Source organism: Argiope bruennichi, chromosome 3, assembly GCF_947563725.1.
Source record: "Argiope bruennichi chromosome 3, qqArgBrue1.1, whole genome shotgun sequence".
In the NCBI taxonomy this organism is placed as follows: domain Eukaryota; kingdom Metazoa; phylum Arthropoda; class Arachnida; order Araneae; family Araneidae; genus Argiope; species Argiope bruennichi.
In genome coordinates, this window is record NC_079153.1 from 133,124,029 (window position 1) to 133,146,918 (window position 22,890).

Sequence of the window (22,890 nt, forward strand, 5' to 3'; positions counted from 1 at the left end):
ATCATTAGGAGTAAACTATTCCAACGTGTTTTAGAATCTAATATTAACATATATTCTGTTTTATTTTCAGTTAGTATATATTTTAGTAAAATATCCTTTTTATAGGGGAACGTTTAAATATCTTAACAATTTTTCGAACTTTATAAATTATAGGAAGCAATTCTTGATAGGTTAATATTTCATTCTCATTAGCAATATCTTCTTCAACAATTACATTGTCATTATCTTCATTGTCAATATCACTCTTACTCACTTCAAAGTTGGAATCCGAAATTTCTATATCCACAGTATTTGGATTATTCTGTTCTTTATTTTTTTGGTATAATACATCTATTATTCCTAATTGAATTCCATGTGCATAGCACAACTGCTGATTTGCGCCAATCAACTTTCCAACTTTTTTCATAATTGTTGCTCCATTAGTCGTTAAGGGTACAATATTTTCTTTCAGGGATAATCCATGTTTCGCTAATTTAGATTTAAGCAATAAATTAAGCCGTTAATTAGCTAATTAATTTCGCCCGTTATGGAGACATGAAAACAAAAACGCATACTATTTTGCTATGTTCGCGATACCTTAACATATAGTGGAGAAATTTTAAAAATTTCTAATAAATACCGAAAAACCGGTATTTAAACTTGTGAATACCGGTATTACGAAATTGTGCAAATGGCTCAAAATACCGGTATTCGGTATCCCGGTATACCGGTATTGCAATCCCTAGTTACAACTAAGAGGAAATATTTCGAACTACTCGCAATTCAGGAAACAAGATATATTATACGATATTGTACGGTATATTTCAATATTATAAAATATTTTTCAATATTGTGCATTATCTGTATTCTGCTGAAAAAGGGGGAAATTGAAAATGTATTTAATGGGTTGCATTTAAAGCAAATATGCGCAGAATTCTAAGTTTGGCAATATAATTTGCTTATATAATTTTTCAATATCCATTTCAAAAGTTTAAATTCCATGTTCTTGTATCGATGTCTCTTCAACATTGATTGGTTTCAAATGAGGTAGTCTGTGGCCCTTTCTCATGCTTCCTGTGTAATCTTGGTCAATAAAAGGCAATAAACTTCCAGAAAGGTGGGCTTGCCTCTGTAATATTTATATTGAACAGAAATAGGATAAATATTGCACAGTTGTTTTAAATAAAAAAAATAACAGATACTAAGTCTTACAAATTATCTATAGAATTTTTTTGTCATCCAGAAGTATCATGCAATTCAAATATTTTGGAGATTAAGCAGTAAAATGTTTTTAAATAAATATTTTGTCAATATATAAATACATATGAAGGCATCATTGTGCTTATAAATATGCTAAATAATAATACGCAAGGATAATAATAGATTAAGAAAATAATACAGAATCCAACGAATTCTCCAGTAGGAAGCTTTTCAGATAATGACTTTGTATAAAATAAATCTATAACAAATATTGCATCATCCAAAAATTACTGTTTCGGTTATTTGGTCAAAATGAATGTTTTGAGAAACATTTTGTAAATTTAACTTGTAGATTTTCTAAGTAAATGTATTACTGTCCATCCATATATGCATAATATGAAGGCATACAAGTTGACTGGCAGATAATTTTTTCTAAAATATCCAGCAGTGCTCATTGAAGACTGAAATTGGGACTAAAAAGGAAAACTAATATTTTAGAAACAAACAAAAGGCAATGAAATTGTCTCATTTATTAAGTGAAGTATGACATATTAGAATTATTTGGCTCTTGATAACTCTTTTCATAATTTCTTTTTAAAAGCTCTTAAAGTTTAGAAGCCTTTCATCTTTTCAGCTATGATCTTCATCCATACCTAAAAGAACACAAAAAATATACTAAACAAACATATAACAGTGCAAGAAAATTAAAATATGTAGAGATTCATTTATAAGATACTAAATGAAACCAGTGCAAATAAATAAAACCAGTAAAATTTCAAAAAAGTATTTAAAAAAATCGAAATTAGAAATAAGACAGATTCGAACCTCTTGTCCAAAAATAGCAGCAAAATGGTATTTTTTTTCTTTGCTTTGTTTATCGATTTGTATTTTTTTTTAAAATTTCTTGGTTATATAGCAACTATAATTTACGCATTTATTTGATATTATTTTAACAGAGTAAATATAATCCAACAATGAAAATAATAAAAATATTGTCTTTAAATAATTTTTTAAAAATTATTAATATTATAAAAAATTGCACTAAAATTTTTCGAATTTTAAATTGGTGTAAAAATTCCTTTTACGAAAATAATATACTCTAAAATTATTAAAGGAACACATTAAAATTTCGATGAATTTTTTGTTAAAAAATCTGATTAAAATCCCGATAAAGAATTCTTAAATATTGATCACGTTTTGCCAAGAAGTACTACGAACTCTAAATCAAATGGTCTGAGATATGCGACATTTCTCACAAGTTTTTTCTTCATGCATGTTTCATTGCAGAATTTACAGATAATATGTCAGCCTGTGGACATTATCATGTTTAAAAAGTAAAATATCTGTAAAAGTAGCACCAAATACAACATTTAAAAAAAATTTAAAACATGATGCAATCAATAATTTTTACCGTTTTAATGTGATTTTTGGCTGAATTAATGAGTGTTTGTGCATTTAATTGAAATTAATGATACATCTCATTTTAAATCAAGAATTCGTTGGATTTTTTTTTCAAAATAGCCCTTTGTAACTAATACTAAAATACTCTGAACTAATATACTAACACTAAACTCTTAACTAATACTCTGAATCAATAGATTTTTATTTTATAATTATCAATTAAAAATAGTTTATGATTAAACAATGATATATGTTTTAATGAGGTTTAAATCTGTAGCAAACAAACTGAGCTTTTTATCTTCGCCACTTATTCAATAATAATGTTTTCAACGCTCAGTAATGTGCGTTTCGAACAGAGTTCAAAATGTAGCAGAGCTAATGTATCAGGGCTCCTAATTAATTCTTCCATAATAAGGATTTAACGTAGTGTTATGCATTTACAAATTTTCTAGATAGTATTATATTTGAACAAGTGTTATCGAAATGATGTTCTCTCACGAAAAAAAAACACACTTACATTTGGTTCGATATTTTCTGTCTGGCATACTTTTGAAAGCAATCATTTCTATCTTCAATTTCATTAAATACAAAATTAGAAGTCATTTTGACTTAAAGGTATTTATTTAACACAACCATTTTTAATTCGTATTCGATGATATTTTGAGTTTTTTTTTTTTTTTTCTAGATTTTTGAATTTCTTGTTTTGCACAATTCAAATATATCAAAAAAAGCAAAAGAAAAAAGATCTTGCTTTATCGTTGTATTCAGAATCATTTTCTTTTACTGTTCTCAGTTTTAGGCTAATGTTTTTTTTTATTAGAATGAATTATTTGAATGAATCGAACTTTTATTAAGGTCCTATCATTATTATTTCTTCTTCTTCACTGGTGCAACAGTCCGGACGGACCTTGACCTTCCTCAGAATTATATTCCATGCTATCCTGTCCTTGGCTAAGGTTTTCCGATTTGCCATTTTAATAGTTTTCAGCTCTTTTTACAGGCAGTCAACCCACCTAAGCATTGATCTCCTTTTTTCTTAGTTCTAACAAATAGTTTAACCAAAAAAAAATCTTCTTTTTGGTTCGATTATCATTGTCTTATAAAGTGTCATCAAGTCTTATCAATTTAATCCTCTGTAATTCTGCAATAAATTTAATAATGTCTTGTTCTTTATATAATATGTAAATTTTTGAGTTGGTTCCAATAGTTACTCACATTTACTGCTGTCAAATATTCCTCTTAAAATTCCTTTTTCAATGATCTCAACAGTCTCCTTATCTTTCATCATTATTATTAACTATCATAATTTTTATTGACATGGCTTCCTATTCGTCTAGTTCCAGTATATATATTTTTGTCTGCTGGATGATTTTAAAACTGCTTTGAGGAAAGTTCGTCTATCTTAAGTTTGAAAATACTTTCAAATACAAATACTTCACAGTATAATAATAAAAATATTCTTTATTATTTTGGAACGGATGATTTTTTTTTCCAAAGATCACCTTAGGTGATTTCCAACGAACACATGTCCAATTACTGCGAACCTAATCCATCCTCAAAGAGGCTAATAAGACCTTCTTATAGGGTTTGTGGTCGCTATCTGGGGAAAGAAAATAAGGACCTGCCTTATTAATGGGAAGTTGTTTGTGAAAAAAGGAAATTACAGGACGCTGGGGAAAGCAGATCGTTAAATTGAAGGTTGCAACAAGTAGGGGGCTGACCAAAAGCATCTATAAAGTGAATATCCGCTGGTAGCTGTGGATGTTACAAGCTGTAAACATGTTTTTAATCGTCTCAAGCAACAGAAGGGATCTTCAGGAGGAGTTTGCTTCTTCCATTTCTCAATTTCCGTTCTCTCCTATGTTCACATACTCTACACTGTGGTTTTTTCCTAAAAATGTTAATTATGCAGGATCTCAGAAAAATTTTAGGCTCTCTTTAAATTGAGCATAACTATATCAAGTTTTCACCCTACTGAAACTCATTAAAATCCATTTGATATAAAATTTAAGTAAAACTTTTGTGTTAGAATTTTTCTTTTGCAGAAAAGCAGTATTGATGAAATAATTCATTTTTATAATTTTTTATAGTATATTTATATCTTATAAAAATTGAAATTCCAAAAATAATATTTTTTTTTCTTTCAGTTCAATTCTCTCTCTCTCTCTCTCTCTCTCTCTATATATATATATATATATATATATATAGAATACTAATAGTAGGTAACATTTTGTTATTTTTAAGTTCTCATTTTTATTAGTCTATAAAACAGCATTTATTTTTTTTATTTTAATTAGTTTCCACTTTTTAATCTTGAAATAAAATATATCAAGCTCACTGCGAGAGGGCGCCACTGGTAAAATTAATTTCACCGGTACTTAATTCATAATAAAGTTCTGAAAATTTTTGAAAAGTGTATTTTTATTAAGAGAAGCGAATAAAATTTTAAAACTCTAGCTCATAGGAAATGAAAAGAACTGATTGTAAACTTCCAAAAAATTTTATCAAATACGAAGGGAATCAAGTTCAATAAAAATGTGCAAAATAAAACTAATTTAAACTCTAATTGCTGTTTACAATACCAAATTAAATTGAAAGAAAAGTCTATTTCAATTCATTTCAATGACTTGATAATCAAACTTTCTAGTATAGAATAAATAGAGAATTTAAAGCCAGAATAAAATAAAAAGAAATGTTTTAAAGCAAATTTAATATTTTGATATTGTTTCACTCTGGAAAAAATAAAAAGAAAAAGTAATAAAAGGAAACCAATCTAAAAGTGAATGAATAAATATGAGTTTTACTAAAGTCATATTAGTCCATATTATACCATACACACGTCCAAAATTCAAATGTCGTGTACGGAGAATAAAAATAATTAAAAAAATAAATTAATTTAAAAAATAGTAAAAAATATATTACACATAAACTAACACTGAATTAATATCCAAAGTGTCAATTCAATAAAAAAAAGGAAAATCAGTGTTTATTGCAATATAGTAGACTCTATCCAAACTGACACATATGGGACCATGGGTGTCAGATTATAGAAAGAATCCAAAATTGTAGAGAATCATATAAGCCTCACTAAATTATATGATGATTCTTTTTCTACGAGTGATGTCACATTAATAATTTGTTAAGATGATGAGTAATAGCACATTGAATAAACAAATCATATACTGAAAGAGAGAAGGTTTCAAGTTTTAATACATGTGCGACCGCACACCTGTTAGATTATAGAAAGTCCGAATTATAGAGAATCGTATAAACATCACTAACACTGAATTATGTAATAATAAATTTTTCTATGTGTAGAAAAAATGCTAACAATGTGTTAAGAAGAAAGATACTATATTAAGGCGATGAGTAGGAGCACATTAAATAAACAAATCAGGCTCTGAAAGGGGGAGGATTTCAGGTTTTAATAGGAAAAAATGACTCTTTACCAAATAGCATGTTCCAACAGGCGAGATAAACTAGTGAAAGTATCAGAATAATGAATGTTGGATTAGAAACAGCCTACTGTATTTAAAAAAATACCAGAAATTTAATGTATTGTAAAATTAAATGATATGACTATAAAAAAGAATAATATTAAAAGATCCCGTTAATTTCCCTTCATTTTGAAAATGGAAATTAGAATCATTTGAGAAAGATCAAAGCTGAAATTTAGGTATGAAATTTTTAACTTTCTTTTTTCAGCTGAGAAAAATTTTGCTTTTAGAACTTAAAACTAAAAAAACAAAAATTATTTATGTAATATAAATTAAAAATAGCGAATAAAAAAATCGAATAAAAAGCAAAAAAGTAGAAAAAAGTGCCAAAGAACATAACAAAATTTTAATCTTAAAGCTGATAAAGGCAGTGAAACAATAATTTTTATGGAACATTTAGAATGAATATTTAAAATGTGAAATGAACTTGATTGCATTTTTTTTTTTAAGGAAACGTTTTAAAACCAGATGTATTCATATCAGATTATCATGTTTAAGGGTTTAGAAATATCATAAATTATATTCCATATTTGAAAATGGAAGTCATTCTTACAAATCCAAAGTAACGATCAAGCGGTTAAAATACGTGCATTTGAATAAAAGAAATAAAATTAATTATCATTGCAAATTTTCGGAAAGATTAAATTCCCCATAAAAGATAAAAATAAGCATTTTGAATAATTAGTCATTATTCATTGTATAAATTTACTATTCTAATAATGCAATAAATGTAGAATTATTAGCAAAACTAAATTATTCCAAACATAAAATTTGGTTACATCTCTCCATTATAATCCCTTTTTATGAAAATTTAAAAACTTCGATCGAATTATTCGTTACTTTTTTTTCTTTGAGATAATTAATTTTAGTTCCTTATTTTGAGAGATAATGATTTCAAAAAAATATTTTTCAACTATTGACATTTTTATTAAATTCTTATTCTGATCGAAAATAAATTGAAGAATTCTAAAAATGCTGAAACGGATCTTTAAAACTTACTTTTTAAGTCTGGTTGGGACCACATAGTTAATTTTAATATAGAGTGAATAATTCAACATAATTTTGACCCATGTACGGAAACAAAGTTACAAAACCTCTTTAATTAGTAATTTTTTGTTATTTAGCAGATTTATCCTAATTAAATGGCTGCAATCTTAAATTATCCCCTACCTCATCATTACTAAATCCACAAGATGATAATTTCTTTTTTTTATATATGTACGCTAGGAAATAAGCCAGATAATGATAGGTTATTCAAATTTATTTCTACCCTTAAAGGCGATGATAATAAAATATAAAACAAAATCAGGTCGCAGCCCTAATCACAAAACAATATCAATAACAAAAGTGCTGGGAAAACCCATAAATCCAGACCTATAACGTAGAGGTGAAGTAAGTCGTTATCAATTAGACAACGGAAATGCTTAATGACTAACCATTAAAAATTAAACTTAATGCAGCGGAGTTTCACATTTTAAACAAATGCAGTCACAAGTGCCAATTAACTTAATTAAACAAAATCTTTACCTTCAAGTTTGCAAAGGGCAATAATTACAAGCATTTTGTTTCGTCCTCTGTTATTAAAGGACGCTAATTGGATAATGCGAAAGTTTTGTTGTTCATGATATCAAAGGGTGTATTTTCTTTAATATTTTCTGCTTTCACCAGAACATCCATTTTGAGAGTTGTGACATCCAAGCACAGGGTGAAGGTCGATGGTTTCTTGATGGAATTAGGACTGCAATTTTTCTGTAATCTTAAATGGAGTTCCTTTGTTATTTATTTATTTATTTTTAGTTGCTGAAGGGAATTAAATGATGCTAATGTGTGAAGGTATCTAAGAATTTGATTAATATGAAAATATTGTCTCCAATATAGAAATGATGATTTTATACTTCAGCTTTTAGAAAAACCTCGTCAATTTTACTGTTGTATTTTATTTGTTTCTTCGTAACAATATTACATACGTCCTTTTAGTACTCTAACTTTGATTTATATATTTGAGTTATTATTAAATATGCCTTATAAGTAAAACTTATTTTTATTTGTGATTATTTTTTATATTATTCAATTAGTAAATCTTTCCAAGTGAAAATATTTTTTTTAAATTATTGCGTGTGTTCTATTAGTAATATTTGTACATTCATGTCATTATTTTAAGAGTCTGCATAGAAGTTAAATGCATTTATTTTTTATTCGCGACAATTTTTAAAAAAAATTATGATTCATAACGTTGTTTTCTATTCGTGATAGTATTGTATCTTTTTCCTGCTGTTAATCAATGAATATTATCAAACTTAATTTCAATTCGTGATTTTTAGAAGCCCTGTTTTTGATTATTATCAATCATGGTTTTTTTTCATGATTGTACTAAAAATAGCATTGAGGCCTTAGGGAGAAATTCTCGTACCATTTTTCACACATTTTGAAGGGGGAAAAACGCAGATGAAATGCATCAATTGATGGATGATAATACTTTCTAAATTGAATTATTTTTTCTATAGTTTAAATGTGACTTCAGTACCTTGAGTAGAAACATTGTAGCAGAAATGACTGAAAGGAAACGTTCTGTATTCGTCTCATTACTTTATCCCTAGAAGTCTTTCTCGTGAAGATGATTTTTCAATAGGTTTTCAGTAGTCTCGAGCTGCAAAATTTGTTTTACAGTCGAAACTTTTTATATAAAATATTTTGATCGAAATTATACCATATCATTTACATGGATCAAAGAAGCATCGTTGGCGAATTTCTTTTATTTTCAAGAAAGGAAATTGAAAAAATAATTAATTCAAAAATGAATTATTTGATTGACTTCATCTAAAAGAAAAAAACTTTTTATGATCTTTAAAATCATTGCTCCAAGCGGAAAAAATATTTGCTGAAAGTAGATGATAAATTTAAAATATGCTACCAAAGTCATTTTTCTGTCTCACATTTACTTGAATAATCAATCAGTTCAGATTATTTGTCAGATTAAATCATATAAAAAATTTAAAAATAACAAACCAATTATCCTTTTAAGAGGTTTTTTTTTTCCTTCCAGAGATTCCAAATTTCAAAGATCATCATCAACAACTGTTTGTGGAATATTTTTGCTACGAAGAAAGTCAAAGAAACCATTAATCTAAAAAGCTTGTTTAAACTTCAGTTTTTGAAGTGAATAAACTCATTTCGAACAATTAAAAAAATTGTATCCGTTTATGACTAATTAAAAAAATTATGCAAAGACTAAAGATCTTATAACTTTGAAAGATTTAAGAAAATTCTAAATTAAAAAAAATATTGTTTTTTTTTATCTTTATGCAGTAATTGTTTAATTATAACTTTTTCATTTTCTCTTATATGAAACAAACAAGGATAATTTTTTATAATCATAAAAAAAGATGTTGAGAATTTTATGAACATAGTTGTATCTATGTTGTACATAGATATGTATCCGAGAGTGAGAAAAAGAATTTTTTTTAACTGTTTTTATCCGTTTTGTATGGATTTAGACAAACTCCAAAACATAATGAGCTAGATGAATGAAATACATTTTACGCTTTTATCACTTGAATACTTACATGAAATTTTGAGGCGAGTCCATCAGATGGCAAATTGTCTATTTACCTTTCAATTTATGTGTTTGTGAACATAATAAATCAAAAGATTTCAGCTGTTGCCAAAATTGACAAAAACTATCAAAAGATCACTATCAAATTTTGGTTTCTAATGACAAAAAAAAAGAATCAAAACCTTTTTAATTTGGGTTTTTTTTCTTCTCCCCTTCCTAATATACTATGAAATGCATTTCTCGCCAAATTGCTTAAACATACAAGAAAGCCAATGGGGGATCATCTGCACTTAACTTATTCTTCATTAATATCTATGTATCTATTATCTACGTATTACTTCATCTATGTGATTATAGTTTTAATTGTTCTTAATTCGAAGTTCAACATGATAAAGATAGAAATATTTTAGAATTTCATATTATTTCATCGAATAAATTTGTCATTCTTTATTTAGAAAACATACTACGCTGATTCATTTTTACTATTTCATAACTTATCCAACCCTTGTATAAGTAAAATCTCACAAAACTGGTATTTAAATACGAATGGTTACATGGTTTTTACAAGCGAAATCGCCATTGCTTTTAAAATCTGAACAAAAATTACCTTGTATGTGATCAAATTAAAAATTAATGAAGAATATGAAAAGCCTGTTATATGAAAGAATTTTAGGAAAAGGCATCTATAGATATTTGTGATCCATTTCAGATATTTTATTTCGAATCTTTAATTTATAACTTGTCGCTTGCCTTATGCATAACCCAGCGTTGACACTCAGGAAAAATTAACCATTTCGTTAATTGGAATTTTCTCATTTTATTTTCAACCCTAGGGACAAATAATGTGTTAGCACTAACCTCTCAAAATTGTCAAGAAGATGAATTTCAGTAGCGTGATTATGGTAACCATCAGGGTAACTTTGTCTGAATTTTTACATGCTAATTTCTTTCTCTGTTGCAACATATCTCAAATTTTAAAAAGATTTCTCCCATTTAAAAAAAAAAAAGTTCAGTCACATAATAATATTTCAAAATAGAAAAAAAAATCGCTAATAAAAAAAATTTAGCCCTAGATTTCGAGGTTTCTAACCCTTAAGATGAATTTTCTAAAAATGAAAAGGATGGCAAATATATCGGTTAGATAAAAAAAAAAATTATTTTTTTAAATACGAATGAGATTAAATAAAAAAAAAATTTGAATTTCCAATATATTCAAATTAAATCTTATTTAATTTCTTAATCTTTGAGGCAAAAGCTGGTTTGAAATATCTAACTTATTTTGCTGTAATTTAACTTTAAAAAAAATTATTCAGATGCTGTTATGCCTTAAAAGATAAAATTTGATAAAAATCTGAAATTAACATTCATTAATCATTTTTGTATTTTGATATAAAATATGGCATAGGCAATTTGAAGCATAACTTACATAAATGGTCAGTTAATTTTCTTTAATTTAATATGGAAGAGAAGAAATCTCATTCTGAAAATTATATATTATTATAATGTGCAAAAATATTTTTAAATAAATATAATGCTATAAAACATGTTTTTCTTTTACTAGTTATAATATATATATATATATATATATATATATAAATGTGTGTATGTGTGTGTGTGTAATCTGCAATAAATAAAGTATCAAATGTAGCATTTTTTCAAGATACGTGTTTTAAACTTAAAGCTTTAAAATCTCAACCTGAATACAAATGAAACAAAAATGTTAATTTCAGCTGTATTTCGTTATTTAAAATATTATAAATTGCAATAGAATGTTATAATATAAATTGAGTAAACTGTGTATTTCATGGGAATTTATAAATAATTAAACTGAATTCCAAATTATATTTGCAATTGAAATAAGTAAATGCACTGAAACTTTTGATTTTCATAGATCAGTTTAAAAGAATGATTAAAAAAGAACTTATTTTTCTATCGTCATTTACATAGCATTTGCAGATAGTTTATATATATATATATATATATATATATATATATATATATATATATATATATATATATATATATATATATATATATATACATGTATATATATATATATATATACATTATATATATACATAGCTAATTTCTTTAAAAAAAAGATTTCTCAAACTTTGTGTGGAATAGTAGTTGAATATTAGTTACATGTATTTAAAAATGACTGACTAAAAAAAATGCTACTCAAAATTCACTAAAGACCTTTTTTTAATTCTCTTAAATATCTCTAAAATTTTCAGTAAGTTATGGATGGCACTATAAATCAATTAACATCAAAAAAAATTTGGGGGAAAATGAAAAAATGCTTTTAATTACAATGTAAAAAGTTATTTATATTATAATAAATAAAGAAGGCTGTAAGCAAAATTTCACTAAATCTATTTTCTTTTATGTAAAACAAAAACAAAAGGCGAAATTTAATAACACAATTCAACGTTCATTGTTTTTTTTAAACTGCTTAATATTAACAAATACCTACTTAATGTTCTCAAAACTATAAAAAAGAACATTGTTTACATGCACTTTGTATAGATGTTACTGTTAAAGTATATAATGCAGTTATTTCATAGAATACCTAGTTATTCCATGAAATAACTGATCGCGTCCGTTAAAATGTGTAATATGTTATTAATTTGACACTTTAACTAGTTATTCTATGAAATAACTAGGTATTCTATAAATTAGCTAATGAGAGACAGTTAAAGTGTAAAATAAACAATTTATCTAATTTATGCAGCGTATAAATGGTATTTATGGAAGCGTACCATAAAATTATTTGTTAAACAAGGATTACTAAAATGACATTTGGAATTACAAAGAACATTATTTCTAAAACAAACAAACAAAAACATAAATGCATCAGGGGTGGAAGGTAAATGTCGTGCGAGATATATGATATAGATTATTTTACACTTAAACGTTCTGCAGATCGTTATTCTATGAAATAACTAGTTAAAGCATGAAATACAAGAGAGTTTTACACTTTAACAGACGCGATCAGTTATTTCATGGAATAACTAGGTATTCTATAAAATAACGGATTTCATACTTTAACGGTAACATAGATACATTTTGATTACGTAAAATATTTTTCATATTTTTCATTTATTGAAATAAATAACTCCAAAATACTTTTGTGATTTATCAGGTACATTTGTGAATGATTGTATTTCTTCATAATATATATATATATATATATATATATATATATATATATATAATGAAGAAATATCAAAAGTACATTGCTTACTCACATATACTCTTGATAAATTGCAAAAACATTTCAGGGTTATTTATTTCAATAAACATAAAAATATCAAAAACTTTTTTTGCGTAATCAAAATATTTGTTACTTTCAAATAAAATGGCATTAAATATTACGTAAATGTTTTTATTTCTTTCGATATTTTATCCTGTTGGTAAAATTTTCCTTTTTGTGTACCAATATTTCTGACCTCATTAATTTCATTTCAGCGAACAAAAGTCGGCTAAACCGCCGCAACCGCTCAACCATCGTCATCTTCGCTGAACGTAGCCGATCCGATTTAAACCGGACGCCGCTGCAAAGCAATAAACATTCGGAGTCGTTTCTTGCATATCTCCCGTCTCTCTCTCCGCTGTTTTTTATACGGATGTTGATTCTCTGAAACAGTAAGTCACACTATGTTATTCTAAAAAAATTGTTAAAAGTAAGCATTATCATAATAAAGAAATATTTAATTTGTTGCATAATACGTGAATAAAAAAAGTTTTAAAAATATTGACATTCTGTAATTTTTTTGAAAACGCCATGTATGAAATATTTTTTATTTTTTAAAAAAATAAGAATGCTACAGTGACATTTGCACATATCTTATAGGAATAAGCATTAGATTCATGACTAATATTAGGCTTAATAATGTTATAGATCAATGTAATGAAGATATCAATACAGAATGGACACATAATAATTAATTTTAATGCATAAATAATAATTAAAATATAATTTTCATTAATTTTATTAAGCAGTTGTTGATTCATTTAAAAATTCTTAAATCATAAGAATGTAATGGATTTTTCATAAGTCATTTTAAGAAATGAAATCATAAAATTATTTTGAAAGCATTCATTTCATTCATTCACAAATATATTTTCACCTACTATTTTTCAAATATGACGTATTTATGTTATACAAAAAAATATGTCACTGAACATGTGTATAAGAAATATCCTGATCATGAGTATAAGAAAAATTTAATCTTTAAGTAAGAAAATAAAGTTTAAGGAAAGTAAAATATTAATAACAGAAAACTAAGTATTGTATTTAACTTAATTATTGTATAAACTAAATATAACTGAAAATTGTATTTAAATCAGTATTATCGTAATAAATAGAAAAGCTCGCCAAGCAATCATAGTGATCTCTTTATTACATTTATATGAACTATTGCTTCGTTGAAGCAGCACACTTTTAGATAACATTTTAAATAAAAAAAAATTATTAAGTATTTGATTATTATTATGAACATGAAACATATTTTCAGTTTCAATTCCATCGATCTATATTTTGATATTAAAATCATTTAAAAAAAACCCATCAATGGAATAAATCTTTTTGAAATATTCCTCAGTATTATGCTTTTGTTATTATTTTCCTATGTTTGATATCAAATAATTCAGGTTATTATTTAGTTACATAGACATGAATATAAAGTGGGTTATCATAATAAAAAAAAATTGCGATTGTCTTTTAGATATAAAAAAACCCGCTAAAACAATTAATAATATTAATTTTTCTTTAAACTTTCACTTAAATTGCATTGCATGAATGGATGTCACCTTTTCCATTACTTATCATCCATTTTCATCAAAACATAATCGAATTTCTTTCTTTAGATTTCGAAATCCTCTTCCACCCAACTTATGCTTTATGTCTACTATGCTAAAACTACCAACGATAATAATAATAATAAAAAATATAAGAAACACAGATTAATATCTTCCTTTTTACAATCTCATTTAGAAGTTATTATTATGTAATAAAATGTTCGAGGAAAGAAAACTAATTTGTTTTGCACCGAAAGCGAGCGGCTACTTCACCGGTAGCTGTAGCTTTTTCTAATTTGCTCGGAAACCTTTCCATCTCCAGACGACGAGGGAGCGTCCGGAGTATTGTTTAAGGTGCGGTTTTTAGCAGTTGTTGAACAGTGGCGACAAAAACAGTAATTTCCGAGTGGGCTGACCGAGAAACATCAGGGGTGGAGACGACGTTTAATAGGTTTTTGCAGAAAAATCAAGAGGAAGGGAAACCAGGTAATAGAATGAATGAATTTTGTGCCCCACTTTACCGAAAAAGAAGCATATTGCGGTAAGTGAACAGTGGGAAAAGATGGAAAAGCGTTCGTATATAAGACATTTTTATCTTCGACTGGTTGAAGATGATTGATTGAATTTTATGATACGTGCGTACATAACGAACTATTTGCTATTAAAAATAATTGTATGTGTTCAATAATGTATAACATGGCAGTATTTTAAATGTAGTAACAATTATATTAAAAATTAAATTAATATTAATGATTAATAATAATAATTAAATTAATATTAATGATTAATAATAATAATTAAATTAATATTAATGATTAATAATAATAATTAAATTAATATTAATAATTAATTAAATAAATATTATAAAAAATGTAGAACAATTATATTAAAAATTTGAATTGGTGATATTTTTTTATTTAAAACACCAGTGTCCGGTGACACATTCTTGAATAAATGAGAAGTTAGATTCTTTCGAATATTTAAATGCATTGTTCAGAGTCAACTTTTTTTTCATTAATGAAATATAAAAAATTGGAAAATTGTCATTCTCCATAGTCATACTTCAGTATACTTGTCATAAAATACATTCTTTAGATTTAAAAAATGAGTTAGGCTGCCGATTATAATAAGTGAATTAATGACACCCTAAAAATCATGTAATGATTTCCTTATTTTATTTTATAAATTTGATTTTGCTCTTTTTTCTAAGGAATTCTAGATAATATAAAATATTATCTCAGTACGTATTTAAAAAAAGAAGAAAAAATGTGATAAAATGGTGCTTGAATTTATTATGATTTTAAACTTTCTGTGTCTTTCAAATATAGTCAAAATTCAAAGATAACAAACAATCTCTTTCTGCAAAACTGTGAATTTGCCCTACCTTATCAGTATATTTCAGCAGTAAAAATCAGAAGGGATGTGAAAATATGATGATGTTTTTGTTATTGGCAATTTATTGAGTGAAGACAGTTTAGTAAATGAAATTAGATTGCAGTGTGTACAAATAATATATAATAGATAAACAATAAAGGAAATAATAAATAATGCTAATAAAAGGGCATTTTCTATAAGCAATATAAGTAAGCATAAAAAACATAAAGACAAAAAATTCCTCAGAAAGCAAATAAAATATTCAGAACCATTAGCTTACATTATGCCACATAGTATAGAAATAAATAGCATATGCATTTATAGCATAGCATAGTATATGCATTAGTATATAACTATAGACCGTTATAACTCTTAAAATCTTCAAAATGCCAGAAAAATTCCTTAAGTTTTACAAAATGTTTTAAAAATTTCCTAGATTAAGACTTTTTTTTTCTTATACATTATTGTATTGTACACATTTTATCTTTTTATTATTTCTGTTTCTTTTTTTCTTTCATACACCTACATCATTGTTACCAAAAAAAAAAAATAACCAGATTATGTATATACATGAACAAAACCGATTTTAATCTTGTTATAAAAGTTGAGAAATAGCAAGTAAATAATGGTTAATGTAAAAAAGGATTTTTTTAAAAAAAGTTCAAAAAGAAAATTAGTAAAAGAAACTTCATGAAGAATTCGTAATTCTATATTACGTATTAGTACATAATGTAACATCATAGTTTTACATTATTTTTATTCCATTATATGCTTTTGATCTTTTGAATTCTTATTGTTAATTTATTAATAATTTAATTACAATTAAATAATATATTTATACTATTTACAGCCTTAAAGCTTCAATGAAGACATTCTAATTAAATGTTTTAAATGTTTATTATATGTTTAGGTATATTTAATTAAAATTCATTAATCATTCTTTTCTCTATTCTTTGTGTTAATTTATAGTGATTATTTTATAATAATAAAAACGACCCAACATTGAATCAAAAAGAAGTAACCATTGTCTAAAATGAAATAGATTTAAACAATTTGAAGATGTTTCTAAATCTTTTCACTGTTAAAAGTTAGGAGCTAACTTTTTTAAATGTAAAATAATTAACATTCTTGTTACAATTATCTAAGAAAAGCGTTCAATTTGCATCGATGATATCATCAGCAATTATAAGGAGTGTTTTAAATATTAATAACCAGTTTTATATTATGTGAATTACTTTTTGTTTCCGTCAAATCTACAACGCTTTTCACTCAAAAATATTTTATATTAGTATGTATTATTTTCATATGTATCGCTTTGTATTTTTATGCAACATTTTCATGGTTCCTTGATATATACTTGTATGAGAATCATAGAAAAAAAATAACTTTCTTCTCCAACTTTTTGAACAACTGAAAACTGTAAAGTCTTATCAAAAGGATAATTTTGTCATAAAGGATATTAATAAAATAATTTAATTTCTAGAGAAAAAAAAATTAATTCGTTTCTTGCAATATGATAAAATATAAATGAAAACCATTTGCAAACTAGTAATCTGAATGACTTGAAACAATAAATTTAATGTTACTATTCTCAAATAAAAATGATATTCTTATAACACATGAAAAATAAACACATTTAAAGTGAACTGCTTCAAAAAACGTAAATTTTTACTCTTTAATGTAAAAAGAATTCTGATAACATTAGTAAAAAGATATAATGATGACGATATTTTTTAAAAAGCATTGCTCGCATATACATCAACTTTGAAAGATTTTTTTAAAATTATTGTACTAAGATTCAGTTGGAGAAACAAATAATGAAATAATAATTCGGTAACAATTATACCTTTAAAAGAAGAATGATGAAATGTTCTTGCCTGCAAAGTAGAGTAAAGTAAGTGAGGAATTCCTTTTTTTTGTAATCTACAATTGTACAAACCGAAATAAGCAAAATTTCATCGGGAATAGTTTTATAATCAAGTCTCATTTCACATAAGTTTCATATTGATGCTGAATGATTTAAAACGATGATTTTCTATTTTAAATTGCATACATGTTTTTTCAAACCCAGTTATGCATCAAACATACTTTTTTCTTAATATATCTAGTTCTGGTAAAAAAAATTCTTATCAAAAACATTAAAAAGATAATAATAATTGCAAAAAAAAATTATTACATAAAAGCACAATAACAAACACAATTCATTTTAATATTACACTATTAGCACATAGCGGCAATTACTATTTATTATTTCTGGCAACCTGCAAGTAATGTTCTTGAAATTTATGAAATTTGTCAAAGATGTATTTTCTAAATTTTATTGAATGTTTTGATGAATTTCATATCGAAAATGGATATGTCTTCTTTCAAAGCTTCAAAAGATTCTTGTAATGTTTTGAATAATGATTGTTATAATTATTTTAGAAGAAAGCCTTATTTATTTATTTATATTTTTTGGCAATATTTTTGATAGATTTCTGCAGTGAAAGTATGATGGGTTTTAATATGAGGAAGTCATGCTTAAAGATTTTCAATTTTTTTCAAATTGAAATGGTGTAAATTATTTATAGATATGAAAATACGTACACTTATTGAAAGTTTCATTGCAAGATATTTTACATTCAGTCTTGGACGGATGGACAAAATAGCCAATTATCATAGGATGAGTGAATATGGAAATAATGCAAATGATAAACGATTTTTTTTTAATTTATAAGATTAAATATTTTAAAATATTCTATAAAAGATCAATTACTTTTATTTCCAACTTTCTTTAATTTGAAACTAAGTCTGAAACAGGTTATATGTATTGTTTTTTTTTAAACATTCTTGTTGGAGAGAAAAAAGTAAAATGATAACACGAAAATTTACATACACACATAATAAAGTTATCCATTTGTAAAAGGAGCAATTAATGCGTTATAGTTGAATTGAAAATGAACGAAATGCAATGTTGTAATGTAATGCTGAAACAACTAGAATTAATCATACACTTCTGTTACGATTAGTAATATAAAAAAGAAAAAAACACTGAATTTTAATTAATTATGAATTATAATCACAGCTATCAATTTCAATGCTGAATTACGTCTAAGCAACAAAAAAAAATATTTTGCATCGCATCTGAATTATTTGTTAAGCATTAATGAATCTTCTGATAATTATTGTTATATACTGGAACAAAAATTCATTTTCTTAAATTCCGTTTGAAATTTGAAATTCAAAAAGAGACATAAAATACACTTAAATTTGAAAATATTTTCGAAAAAATTTGAATTTCATATCTTCTTATTTTTTTTATAATTTTATAGAGAATTCCGTATTTATTTGACATTTTAAGAAATAAGTTTCTTTCTACATGAATTAATCCTCAAAAATATATTGTGCAAAATTAATATCGAATCCATTGATCTTAAAATTTTTAAAAATCTATAAAATATTATTTACCTTTAAAATATCAAATCTTTTATCTCTCTCTTGCAACAGTGTAATTAATAGATTTCTGAAAAAAGCTGCTTTCAAAATGAATACAAAATAGCAACATTATCAAAAATAATTCTTTTCGTTTTTTCAGGTGCCTAATTTGCAATTCTATATTTGTCGAAAGTACTGAAAATTTTGCATTTCTAAGACAAAATAACAGACAAAAATTATTAAAAAATATTGCTATAACAAACGAACTTTTGCCATATTTTTAAGAAATAAAGATAAGAAAAAAGAACAGAAATTGAAATTTTAAATAATTTTTTTTATGTATTAAAAACTTGATGTTATCGCATGCTCTGTTTTCTCATCCTTTTGACATTTTTTCGAATTTTAAAACTAATTTTTAGCATAATTTTTTTTTCGTTGACCATTAATATTTAGCTAAGCTATAATATAAATAGTTGAGAGACAATATGAAAATTAGAGACCGAAAAAAGGAACAGAAAATTAGGCAAAATTAATTATTAGATTCAAAATTAAAAAATGCATTTTAATTATATCAATATATCATACTCGCAAAAAGCTATATGCATACATAAAACCTAAAAATTTTTTCAATAATTCAATATAAAAGTATTGTTTTAACTCCAAAATTCAACGGAAAGGAGACAGGATCCATTAAAATTCCTATTAAGAAGATGTTCTATTGGAAATAATATGCAAAGGTAACCCGCCAAATATAAAGCACACAGACTATAATTTGAATATAATTATATCTTAATAAATTTAATTCAAATTATTTATAAAAATTTTTATAAGAATAATTGCAAAAATAGCGATTTTTTTAATTTTAATTACTTTTTGTTTTAAGTTTTTTTTATTTATAATTCACGGTTCTGAATATGAAATCAAGTTTTCTCATATTAATTAGCAGATGGCGCTACTGTTATGATATCAAAATTAAGCCATTTTGTTTTTAAACTGATAATTAACTTATTAGTGGATGATAATTACTCTATTTGTCTCTTTTCTCTATATATGTCTATTTCCTAATCAACCGTTAAAAAAAATTTTTTAATCTGATTTTTTTCAAGGCATTAAATATGTCTGTATCCAAACAATAATTTAAAAAAAACACTGATTTTTTTTTCAAGAAATGAATCAGATTTTTTTAAAATAATTCATTAGGATATAAACGTATTTAATTTTTGAAAAAAGTCAAATTTTTATTTATTTATTATTTTTTTAATGTTGATTAGGAAATAGAGAATAGAAATGATAGAGAACTGAGCCAAATAGAATAATTATCATCTACAAATAATTTAACATTTTTACCTTTTTTTTCTGCACATCCATAAAACATGAAATTTAAAAGAATATTTGATTTTTCTTATTTATAAATTATTATTTATACAGATTTGACGATCATTAGATTTTTAAGACCTTTTCTAATCATTAAGATTTACTTTTAGTTTCATTAAAAAAAAACTTCTTCATGTATATTTAAACACATTTCTTTAAAATGCTCACCTTACTTTAAAATCCAATGGAGAGGTTAGCAAAACGACGTCTGGTTTTTCGCCAGGAACTAAGCAACTGATCTATGGTACTAAAGTTCACCTGAGACTCTCAGAGAAAAAAAAATTGGGTTTATTTTCCTCAATATTCTCCCACGCTGTGGCATGTAAATTAGTATCAGCCAGCGTTGATGATAATTACCCTACTTGTGTAAGCCGTGCTGTTGTGAAGAAAATAGCCTGCAACACCTGTTTTAGGGCCTATTTTTTATTGTTATTATTTTCTTCTTCTTTTATTTTTTTCTCAAATTCTTTTTTTTAGCTCACTTTCTCCAAAAACTACAGGATGTAACTTGTGGTATCACACGCGCCGTAAAGATGATGGAATCTTTTTTTTTAATTTCTTTTTTATTTTGAGTTTTATGTTAAAAGATCAACCATTCCGTGTAAAAGAAGGTAAGAGGTTTGTAAACACTTGGAAAAAAATGGAATGATGAATATGGGAAAATCTGATAACAAAATCCGCGGTTTTTTTTTTTTTTTTGTACCACTATATGATTTAGTGAGTTATTTATTCATCATAAATGTTTTCGCCGTTTATTACAAAAAGACGTATTATAAGTTTATTATTTCGGCATGATAAAAACTGCTTCATTTTCTTTCTGCACTGTACTTTTAAAGTTTTTAAGAAGTTTCTAAAAAAGAGATACCATTTATCTCTGCTGCTTCATTTTGTAAAATTTCAATGAAAATCGAATTTTTAAAATCCATTTCAACTATCGCAACTAAAAAAAATAAATGCAAAAAAATATTTTGCAAGTTTTTTCAACTCCTTTTATTTAAAAGATATTAAAATCTATTTCTATGTATGTATATATTACGCTTTAATACGAAATAACTAGAATGATTCATTTTTAAACGAAAATAATCAATGTTCTTTTCCAATAAATCACTGAAAAATATAATCAATCGGTATTTAAAATAAATTAAAGATAATATATTTAACAATTGTTCTCAAAAATTTTAGTAAATTAAACAAAATAAATAATAAAACGATTGCTAAAAAATTACATCGAGTTAAAAATAAAATAAATTAATAAATTAAACAACAATAATCGATAGCCTTTTCTAATCAATCAAAAAAGATAACAAAAAATTTTAAATCAATGTGAAAAGTAAATCAAAATAAGAAAGCTTAGTCGTTGTTTATAAAAATTCAAAAAGATTAAGCAGCAATATATATATATATATATATATATATATATATATATATATATATATATATATATATATATATATATATATATATATATATATATATATATATATATATATATATATATATATATATATATATATATATATATAATAACAGTGGGATAACACTTTCACACATTTTATTACAGGAAAATATATGCCCTAGTTTCTATTTAAACAGAAAGAAATCTAAATTTTTTACAATTTATGCTTTATGCGCGATTATTTTCTTAAATAAGATATAATTAAATTCATTATTATAACTATTTAATATTCTTCTCAATATCCTGAAACACTATATTTTTTTAAAAAAAATATTAATAGTTCTTGAGGAACAATTTTTTTTTTTAACCTCTGTAGAGGAAAGTGCATATTCATGAGAAAACTTCCGTGAAATTGATAACTTATGATATTTTGATTCTGGTATCTCACACTTTTTAAATAATAATTTGTAATTAAAATTAAGTTAAGAGGGTTTGGCAAAATGGATAGTTAGAACACCTACAAAGCGTTTATTTTCAAACTAATAAATTTGAAAATTTCACGCGTCCTCTATCTGTATGCAAATTTACTACGAATTTTTTTTTTGACGAGTATTATTAAGAAATAAAAGTGAAATATTTATTTCCTCTTGTAATTAATGTTTTCTTAACGTGAAATGCTTAATCTATTCTGATTAGCTCAAAAATAAATTACTTTCAAATGTTTACAATTACATATTGTTTTTAATATTAATAATATTTCTTTAATTTTGCATAAGTTTTCAAATATTAAATGCATATATTAAATTAAAGAAAATTGATTGATATTTTTTTTCCACTTTTTTTTTTTTTTCCCATTCAGTTCATTTTAGTTGAGTTTCAATTCTAAATGTGAACATAAA

General features: G+C 25.0%; 1 long non-coding RNA gene across 1 annotated transcript; it reads right to left on the reverse strand.

Annotated features, from left to right (window-relative positions):
* Positions 1 to 1,711: 1,711 nt before the first annotated feature.
* LOC129964091 (uncharacterized) lies at positions 1,712 to 20,897 on the reverse strand. The gene is made up of 3 exons (XR_008784065.1): positions 20,764 to 20,897; positions 13,083 to 13,270; positions 1,712 to 1,832 (listed from the first exon to the last, which is right to left on the reverse strand). It is a non-coding gene; the product is annotated as an uncharacterized LOC129964091 (long non-coding RNA).
* Between the last annotated feature and the right edge of the window lie 1,993 nt (positions 20,898 to 22,890).